At 42.5% G+C, this 10891-nt stretch overlaps 1 long non-coding RNA gene across 6 annotated transcripts; it reads right to left on the minus strand.

Annotated features, from left to right (window-relative positions):
* Positions 1 to 643: 643 nt before the first annotated feature.
* On the minus strand, positions 644 to 3845 carry LOC113296995. Of its 6 annotated transcripts, none has more exons than XR_003333242.1 (5): positions 3109 to 3845; positions 2547 to 2957; positions 2309 to 2367; positions 1452 to 1590; positions 655 to 931 (listed from the first exon to the last, which is right to left on the minus strand). It is a non-coding gene; the product is annotated as an uncharacterized LOC113296995 (long non-coding RNA). The 6 variants fall into 6 exon arrangements; XR_003333239.1 differs by having other exon boundaries at positions 2309 to 2460; XR_003333240.1 differs by having other exon boundaries at positions 1673 to 2460.
* Positions 3846 to 10891: the final 7046 nt, after the last annotated feature.

The following is a 10891-nucleotide window of genomic DNA, read 5'->3' on the forward strand; positions in this document are numbered from 1 at the left end:
TTCATTCATAAATCATGATGAAGATGATGATCATAAAAAAAAAAACTTATTATTCTTCTTTCTCTCTTGTTCTTCTCCGTCGCGATGAAGATGACGAGTATAAAAAAAACTAAGAAAACTCATCACTTATGTTTACTTTTGAAAACCCCCAAATTCGAACTGTAAGCTAACCTACGGTGAGGAAACTTCAATCGAACAAACTGTAGGTAGAAGTTATGGTATGGAAGTATGATTTTTTCAAACCGTAGGACTTTGAACCCAGAATATACGGTTTGGAAGTTAAGAACTCACTACACCAAAAATGGACTTTAGCAACTGGCTACCGCTGTTGCAAATTGGGGTTGCGACTGCACTCAGCTGTTGCGAACGCGGGCGACTCGAATTTCTCGCGAAATGTAGCTATTGCGTAAAAATGTAGCAACAGTCTTTAAGCAGTTGCGAATGTTTTACCATAAGTTGCTAAATCTTGACTGAGTCAACCAAGACTGACCCTAGAAAGTCGCGGTAAAATTTAGCAACAGGTACAAGTGGCTGCGAATTCTTTGCAACAACAAAAAAAAGGTCAGTCTTCATTGTCCTATTCAAAATCTTTTCACTCATTTCTATTGTCCTGCAACTACCCCATAATCCCTGCAACTCTTGTGATTCAATCGATCAATCAAATTCTTCGCCATTAATATTGATATGTTTGAACATCAAAAACATTTTACAAAAGAAAGGGAAGGCAACAACTGTGTTTATCATTTGTGACTACATTTCTTCTGGATTCTTAGTTTAGTTTCAGAAGTGAGAAGACACATACAAAGAATATAAGAAACTCCTACTTGTGAATCAGCTGTTTTCTTATCTCGCCTTCCTTGTTCTTTCTCAGCTTCCACCGGTTGCTTCTTGATTTTCTTCTTCATTTAAGCTTCTTTCTCACGGTGGTTTGCTGCACTAGACAGGAAAACAGATCTATACATCAATTGCTAAAAATCTTCCAAAGAAAACGCCACAATATATACACTATAAAACGCCACAATACATGTCACAGTATAATTCCGCAACAATTCTATTTCAAAAAATAGAAGTTTTATTGCAACTAGAGGCAGAAGTGTCAAACTGCTTAGTCTGTTCATAGAATATGGTGCATATACACAGTATAAAACGCCACAATACACGTCACCGTATAATTCCGCAACGATTCTATTTCAAAAAATAGAAGTTCTATTGTCATAGAATATGGTGCATATATAAGCCCTTCCAAAGAGATCCTGCCGACCTTAAACTGAGAGAAGATAAAGCTTCTCCCTCTGTCAAGTGGAGTGAGTTTATGTTTTAGCAAGGTGTCGAGCATTGCATGTTAGTAAATAGCTAGAAAAATATGCAATTTTGCGCATAATTTAGCATATAAAACTCAACAATTCACATCTGACACGGACAAAATTGCAATCGAGATTTTCGTATCTCACCTTGAAGCATAGCTATTCCTCGCTGGACAACTTCTGGCTGTTCGGAGTGAACACGAGGCCAGAATAACCTCATGATGCTTTCATTCTTAGCCTCATCTGAAGTATGATTTCCATTTTCTGCGATTTATCTCTCACAGCCCTGTGAATGCGTAAGAAAGGTTAGAATACCAAATAAATCTGGACCACAGTATCCTACTTGCTCAGCTCAACATTCTAACCACCTTGGTAGAACGGTCGAACATAGAAGAGAAAAGCAGTTTCTCCTTTAAAGTTCTGGTCAGAACTGACAAGGCAGCAAATCAGAATAAATCAAATTTCAGAACAAACAGGCTACTAAGAGTGATGAAAATTTTCTTAAAGTACTGATGGAGAAAACAGTGGCAGACTGCAACTAATGCACAGCTAGAACAGATACCAGGGTACTGATGATTAAAGGGTCGAAACAAAGTTGATGATGTGTTTAAAAGAGTTCAGGAGGCTTCTTCCAGCAGCGATAAAACTCGATGATGTGGAGTTTACTGTAACAAAACTTGAAGGTATACCTGAATACCAGAGTTTATCGCAGTTTACTGTTATCTCCGTACCCAGATCTCTCTAGCGACGGCACAAGAAAGTTCACCTACGCATTAAAGCAACAGGGCACTTTTGTACACTACCTGGTCAAGGAATTCCTAGGACAGGAGTGCCCAGTGTGAAAGACCTTATAATATGAGGGGGAAACGCTTCACGTTGATACTTCTATCATATTAGAATATAGCCTACCATTGTTCTAGATGGCAATGAATGAATATGCTTGGCAACAAGCTCATTTACTGAATCAGCCAATAACTGCAATACAAACTCAAATTTCACTTTACCTCGTTAGGACGTAGCAGTTTAGCAAATTACGTTCCCATGTCTGAGGTTAATTGATCACCTACACTCATCAATGTCTCAAAATAAGTAGAGGAATGTTTAAGCAGCAAATCCGAACAGCATTTTTGCCGGAAGAGATTTTGCACTCTAGCTTCTATAAGATGATAAAATAACATAAAGATTAGTGTTAGCTGAAAAGACATAATAACGATGGACCATTACATGCTTTCTTAGTAATACCTCAAAGATTTCGCGAAATTTGCATCACTGAAAATACTCAACCTATAAAATCCACAGAATCAACCAAATAAGAAGACATCAGCCGATCATTTTCCACACATAAGAACAATCATCACAACAAACAGTTAATCTGAACTTCAAATTGAAAAATAATAACAACGGAAAAGACTTCAAATTGAGTGTTGACTCTTCAAATTGAACTTCTAATTAATAATCTGCTTTCTTTAGTCTCTGCTGGAGTTGTAAAACCAACAACATCACCACCGACTCTGCAAATTCCTTCCAACTGAAATGTCCAATATCAACAATAGTTCACCACCTGTAACATTCATATCCACCACCACCAATACATACAATCCTTCAAACCACTGCCAACAGATACAAAACTACCACTATAGAACTCAATTCCATCTGCAACAACAATTCAGTTCCATCTCAATACTCATCTCAATTCAGTTTTGATTCACAGTCATATAAACTCAATCAATGAAAATGAACATCATATAAACTCAAATCAATGAAAATGAACATATTATGAAGTTCAACTAAGAAAGGCAATTACCTCAAGATAATTTCACCAATTGAATCAGATTCTTCTTTACTTGATTCGATTCAGAATCTTCTTTTTTTAATTTCTCACCATCAATTCCATCTCTTTCATGTAAAGTTTAAACCCATGAACCCTATACCTTTGTTCTATCAAGAACCCTAATCTATGGAGTTCGAATCCAATAATTAAAAAAATACAAACCTCAATTCAAACAAACCCTCTTCAAATCGCAGCTCAGGCAAACCCTAGTTTCTCCTAATCTCAGACCTAAAATGAAACCCTGATTCTTCGATTGAGAATCAACTGTCAACTCTTCTTCCTCATATTATGTTCTCAAAACCCAACCCTAATAGTTTCTTAATCAATCTATCATCAATGCAACAGAACCCTAATTTTAATGATTTTCCTTTCTTCAATCCACAATAACCCTAACATAATCAGACTCACAATCTCATCAACCTTTCTTGACTTATTAATTTAATAAGTTCTCTTTAAATAATTCTCTGTTCATGCAGAGACGAGACGAAGATGAAGAATACGAGGAAAGAGGAGAAGAAGATAGAATAGAAAAACAGAATTAGTCGAGCCCTCTCGTTGGGGAATAAGCCAAACCCTAACAGAAAAAGCATCATCAATCGATTCAAACCCTGATCATTACCCATACCTGGCTTCCTCTGGTTTCAATGACGGGTGAGATTCAATAGCAGAAGAGTTTTTTTCTTTTTTCAGAGTCTTGCCTGAGAGAGTGAGAGAGAGGACGAGTGGTTGAAATGAACCGAAGAGGCATATTTCTAAGGATAAGAGGAGTATGCACGCGAAATTCGCATGCTCGGGAAAAAGGCGTTTGCAGGTGTTTTTTGTCACACGGGTAAGTGGCATGCGTGCAAGAAAATCAGTTGCGAATAGCAACTGAGATGAAGCAGTTACGAAATCAGCACCAACAATTGGCTGTGCGAATGTTTAGCAACAGAAATTCGCAACAGCTACATTTATGTTGCGAATCTGAGTTGCTAAAACCCATATTTGGTGTAGTGACTCCAAACCGTAGATGACTTACGGTTGGGAAACAACACCGTATGCAAGGTCAGTTAAACCTACGGTTTGGAAGTATAAATTTTCCAAACCGTATTCAAATTCAATATTGTCTACGGTTGGGAAAATTCATACTTCCAAACCGTAGACAGTTCTGAAACTGTTTTCAAAAACCTAATTCGATAGATTCCGCCTATCCATGCATTAAAACTGAAAAAGTGGGGGTCTAACAACCACACCCAATATTTCTCTTAGCAATATGTACGGACTAACTCCAATATTCTTTCAAGAGAATCAACTAGACAGTCAGACTCAGTCTTAAGAAAAGTATATCCAAGAGTTATATCTCGATTTCTTAATTCAATATGCAATCAAACAAATAGGAATTTGCGAGCCCGATTGAATATAAGAAATAACATGGCCGGTATCAAAAACCAATATTCAAGTGTCAATCAATTTAATCAACAACAAAGGATGGATTCAGAATTGATTGAACTTACGCACAACCTATGATATTCCAATTATATAAAAAATATATTGCGGAAAAGAAATAACATAGACACCAGAATTTTTGTTAACGAGGAAACCTCAAATGCAGAAAAACTCCAGGACCTAGTCCAGATTTGAACACCACATTGTATTAAGCCGCTACATACACTAGCCTACTCCAAGTTAACTTCGTGCTGGAATGTAGTTGATCCCTAACCAATCTCACACTGATCAAGGTACAATCGTGTTCCTTACGCCTCTAGAAGGCAACCAAACCAGCACGTATGGATACATCAACCTGAATCTCTCAGTAGGGCCGGTCCTGTCAAAGGTGAGGTTTGAAGTAATCGAAAAGGAGCCAGATTATCACATGATACTGGGGATGTCATGGATCCACGACAACATAATAATTCCTTCGACATATTACCAGTGTTTGAAAACCATGCTAAACGGAGAAGTCATCCGCATCGCTGCATCGTTATCTCCCTGTGCGCCGATCTGTGGCATGGAAACGTTTGGGTTAAAAAAGAGCCCGCGGGGCGCAGCCAACAAAACTCACCACACTCCACTGCCAAAGTGGGCGTCAATTGAAGGAAGCAATGGGATTGCACCGTTTCACGGAGAAACCCAGCCTCACATCACCTCTTCGGCAGAAAGGCGCGCCAGCCTCCATCCGCCAAACCAGAGTTTGGCTCGCTCCTGTACCAAGCGATAACGGGCTTTTATTATGAGTCATGATCAAAAAAGGAAAACCGTATATCAACGCCGTTGTTAGAAATTAACAGGAGAGACTACCACACAGTCTCTCCGACCAACAGAATGCAAACACTGTAACGAGCCGCAAGAGGAGGTACCGGATGCACCACGACAACTACAAGACGGAACCAACTCTACCATGGACGAACTTGAGGTTGTTAATATCGGGAGTGAGGAATCTCCGCGACCCATCTCAATCAGCTCGACTCTGTGAGCGGACGAACGCGCAAAACTGGTAGACCTTCTCAAATAATATCAAGACGTATTCACATGGATATACGAGGAAATGCCTGGCTTGGACGAGAAGCTAGTCACTCACCATCTACACATAATACCCGTATCCAAACCGATCAAACAAACCCCGAGACAATTCAGGCACGATGTGGAAGAACAGATTAAGATAGAGATTCAAAAGCTACTGGTCGCTGGTTTCATTAAACTGATTCACCATCCTACTTGGTTGGCTAATGTCCGGTAAAAAAGAAGAACGACCAAATCAGGTGTTGTGTCGATTTTAGAGATCTGAACAAATGTTGCCCTAAAGATGATTTTCCACTTCCCAACATTGACATGCTGGTAGACGCCACCAGCGGACACGGGATGTTCTCTTTCATGGACGTGTGCAATGGCTACAATCAAATAAAGATGTACGAGCACGACGCAAGTAAGACGGCTTTTCGAACTCCTCTCGGAAACTTTTACTACACTGTGATGCCCTTCGGTTTAAAAAACGCTGGCGCCACCTACCAACGCGCCATGACTACCATTTTTCACTACATGATGCACAAGCAAGTCGAAGATTATGTAGATGACATAGTGGTTAAATCAAAAACTCGGGCGGCCCTTGCGGAGATTCTACGACAGGTGTTTGAGAGGTGTCGCGAGTGCAAACTGAAGATGAATCCGTTGAAGTGTGCTTTTTGTATCTCTTCGGGCAAGTTTCTAGGTTTCCAGGTAACCGCCGAGGGAATCAAAGTCGACCCAATCAAAACCCAAGCCATCCTCACAATGCCACCACCTGGAACTGTGAAAGAACTCCAGAGTTTCATGGGTAAAATAAACTACATTCGCCGCTTTATACCCGGGATTGGCTCAACTCATTGCTTCGTTTACCCCCTTGCTGAAGAAAGGAGCGAGCTTTGTCTGGACCGCGCTACAACAAGAGGCATTTCGGAAGATTCAGCAAACATTGTCTTCCCCGACCATCATGAAGTCTCCCATACAAGGAAGACCATTACACCTCTACACTGCTTTTAGTGACACTGCCGTCGGAGCTCTCCTCGCCCAAGAAGATGACGAAGGGATTGAGAATCCCATATACTACTTCAGTCGAACTTTAAGAGATGCCGAACTCAGATATCCCAAAGCATAAAAGGCATGCTTGGACCTGATCCACTCCATCCAGAAATTCAGACATTACTAGTTTTCCAACAAATTGGTGCTGATATCTAAATCCGATCCTGTGAAGTTCCTCCTCTCAAAACCGGCCCTGATAAGAAGACCAGCCAAACGGCACCTCCAGATGTCAGAATTCGACATAACATGCACTTCCCCGAGAGCTATCAAAGGGCAAGCAGTTGCGGACTTGCTAGCAGCGTTCCCGGGAGAGAATACCACGACACTACACGAGGACCTCCCTGGAGATTTCCCGGAAATCTCCTTTATCCAGGAAGAAACATGGCTACTATTTTTCGACGGCTCTTCCACCCCTAACAACGGTACCGGAGGAGCAGGTGTGGTCCTAGTATCCCCATCCGGTGAAGTCTCCTCACACTCCTTCAAACTAGATTTCCCTTGCACCAAAAATTTAGCAGAATATGAAGCCTTTCTCATCGGAATGTCATTGGCTAAACAAGCTGGAGCCGCGCATATGGAAATAAGAGGAGATTCTAAATTACTTGTCAACCAGGTAAATGGAGTATACACACTGAAGTAAGTAACCTTGGCCCCATACAGAGCCGAGGCACAAAAACTACTAAACTACTTCGCCGACGAGACCATAACGCATGTTGGGCGCAGTGACAACCAATATGATGATTGCCTAGCCGCACTAGCATCAAAATTGCAATTCGAAGGTTTTGAGGAAACCCTGACAGTGAAGAGACGAACCGTGGCTTCAACGTGGCTCTCGCAACCCGAAAAGACTGAAACCGGCGACTGGAGGACACCGATTATCCAAGAGATTAATAGATCGCTTTCCCAGGGAAAGGTCAGCCTCAAAACTTTACAAAATTTCTTCATGCTCCGAGGAGTGTTGTACCACCGAAATCCAGACGGCTCCTTGTTAATATGCCTCGGAGAGGAAGAGGCACAACAACAACAACTCAACCGCGTCCATGGCGAAGTTTGCGGGCTAACATTAATAGTAACGCTCTATCGTCGTTTGCAACGCCTCGACTACTACTGGCCAGAAATGGAGGCTCAATCTTGGTTACTTCAAAGAACCTGTTCCAATTGTCAAGCACCGCCGCATCAATTGGAAATCTTCAATATTGGCCACGCCGGGGACTGGCAGGAGCCATACATCAAATACCTTCGCGACGGCGTACTTCCCCCCAGCAATAAAGACGCAACCAAGATAAAACAAAGGTCTAAGAGATTCGTATTCCACAAAGGAATCTTATATCGTAAAAACTTTGGAGGAAGTTTGATACGGTGTTTGAACGAGACAGAAATCCCAATCATGCTGAAATAAATGCACGAAGGCGAACACCAAGGAAAATGAAAGTTATTTCTTCAGATACACGAGAAGTACTACTGGCCAACCATGGAGGATGATGCAGCTGTTTTTGTTCAGAGATGCCAAAAATGTCAAATCCACGGAAACCTTATCCATGTACCGTCGACTCCTCTGCATCCAATAAGCAGTTTTTTTACAGTTGGGGACTCGACATCATTGGAAAGATCAACCCGCCATCTTCAAAACATCACGAGTACATAATAACGGCAACTGAATATTTCACCAAATGAGTCGAAGCCATACCTTTACGAGGGACTACTGGAGTCACAATCGCGGCATTCATTAAGGAGTACATTATCTGCCGATTTGGCGTGCCTAAGCATATCATCACCAACAACGGCACTCCTTTCGCCAACAAGCAAGTACGGGAATTACTCAAAGAATATGGAATTAGTCAAATCTTCTCCACCACGTACTATCCCCAAGGAAACGGACAGGCCGAAAGCACTAACAAGACTTTGATCTGAATCCTCAGTCGGACAGTGCACGACAATCCTAGAACATGGCACGAGCAATTTCCGATGGCTCTTTGGGCATATCGGACACCACCAAGGAGCTCCACAGGAGCCTCCCCCTATTCTCTCGTATACGGCGCGGACGCGATACTTCCAGCAGAAATCAAAATCCCATCAGCTAGGATCGCCGAAGCAAGCGGAGTGGAATGGGATGAAGCTAAAGCATTGAACGCCAGGGTAGCAGAGTTGGACACTGTGGACTCCAGAACATCCAGAACGGACGAACACGCACAAGCATACAGAAATAGTGTTTCCAGAGCATATAACAAAGCCGTGAAGCCTCGAGTTTTTCAAGTAGGAGATTTGGTACTGAAGACTGCCAAACACATCCAGCAAGACGCATCCGCACCAAAATTCTCCCCAAAATGGGAAGGGCCTTATATAATCACGAATGCGTACAACAGTGGGTACTACAAGGTCATTAAAGCAGACAGAGGAAAACTGGAAGCAGTCATCAACGGAAAGTGGCTCAAGGCATACTACGCCTGACAGTCGCCTCACACCTCACTGTATCATAGCACGGCTAGCCAGGCATCTTTCCGCTTCCTCTCGCATCTATGTTATCAAGTTTCTTCTCTTTTGTTCATTTGAAGCAAATCAATAAAATTCTCTTATTTCTTCAAAAAACCGATAAAAAAAAGAAGAAGAAGAAAATACATGCTCGAGACCCAAAAAACAAAACAGACATCCCACAACTACATAACTCAGAAAAGCCCATCCAACAAATTGTAGTTCCTCGAAAGCATCATGTTCAGCCGGATTTGATACCTTTCGGTCCTACTTTTCAAGTTCTGGATTGACTCTTCCACCTTCTGCGACTCCATGGCCAGAGCCTTCTCCTCTTCCAAAATGGCCTTTGTAGCAGGAACGACATCAACAAGAATACCGGCTCTGTCAACCTTCACAATATCAAGGCGATGCCGCAACCAACTCACGTTGAACTTCAGGGACTCACAGGTAGACACCATGTCCTCCCATTTTTGAATAATTGGTTCCACGACAGCACGGATGGACATACTTTCCATTTCAGCGACCATAGGCAAGAGGCAGTTCATTGTGGAAACCAAGGCAGACGAACAATGTTGCACCACACTCCTGGTATCAATGTGGTCGTATCTTTTCCATATCTTTGTGTAAAGAGTCACAAATTCTTTCCGTACTAGAAATCCACCAACATTCCGGTAGTTAGAAGATAAACACTTCATGCGGGTTCCGAACAACAAACCCGTGTTTGGATACTCATGACAAGAAATGCCTAAATCGGCGTTTTCCAGATCTGCAGTGGTTTGAAAGATCGGGCTTGAAGGAAAGGGGGCAACCAAATCATATTCATCAACGACAGTCACGCATGCCCCCACAGGATATCTCTGCACAGAAGAAAATCTTTTGTCATTCGTAAGCAAACAATGAAACATCTATTGATCAATGGAAAGATACAGGTATAATATTCTTGACTCGGATGACCCGGATAGGAGAATTGTTGTGAGAGTCAGGACTCACACGCTTGACTGAAGCATCTGGATGGCCCGAGGATGATTCACTTCTGATTGACATGATGAAGAAATATGGACTCGACAAGAGGGAACCTTTGTCTTGAAACGCGAAAGATGATGCAGCTTCACCAGCATAAATACTGCGGAGACCCTAAAGGAAGAAAGAGAAACGAAAACCGAGAAGATAAGATGAGACCATGTAACGGCCGAAAAATCATCCTCAAACGAAACCTCTCGTCAAATCCCTAATGAAAGATAAGCAAAAGATACGCGAGGACGTAACACTCTACGGTTTGGACGAGGATTCCCTATCTGAGCCACGTATGGAAGGAAGCAACCAGGCTGCGCTAGCAAACGTTTCACAGCGCCAAACAGTCCGCGCCATGCAAAGCCAACACCAAGCCAACGTCCATGCCCAGCCAATGTCCACGCCCGGCCAATGTCCACGCACAGCCAGCGTCCGAGCCCAAGCCAATACCCACGCCAATCTTACGCTAACGACTCCATTGCAAGCCGATCAACACTAACGGCTTCATTCCAAGCCAATACGATGCATGCGGCTCCCATACCAAGCCATAAATGCCCGCGGCTCCATTCCAAGCTGCACCAACGCCAACAACTCACTAAGCCAGCACCTCCGCGTTCCCTAGCCCAACCAAGATAACCTGTGACCAAGCCAAGCCGACAGTCTGCATCTCAACTAGCAACCGCTTCTATCATTTCACGGTCTAGCCATCAACACCACGAGTGGAATTTATGCAGGTCTCCGA

Source organism: Papaver somniferum, chromosome 7 (genome assembly GCF_003573695.1).
Source record: "Papaver somniferum cultivar HN1 chromosome 7, ASM357369v1, whole genome shotgun sequence".
In the NCBI taxonomy this organism is placed as follows: domain Eukaryota; kingdom Viridiplantae; phylum Streptophyta; class Magnoliopsida; order Ranunculales; family Papaveraceae; genus Papaver; species Papaver somniferum.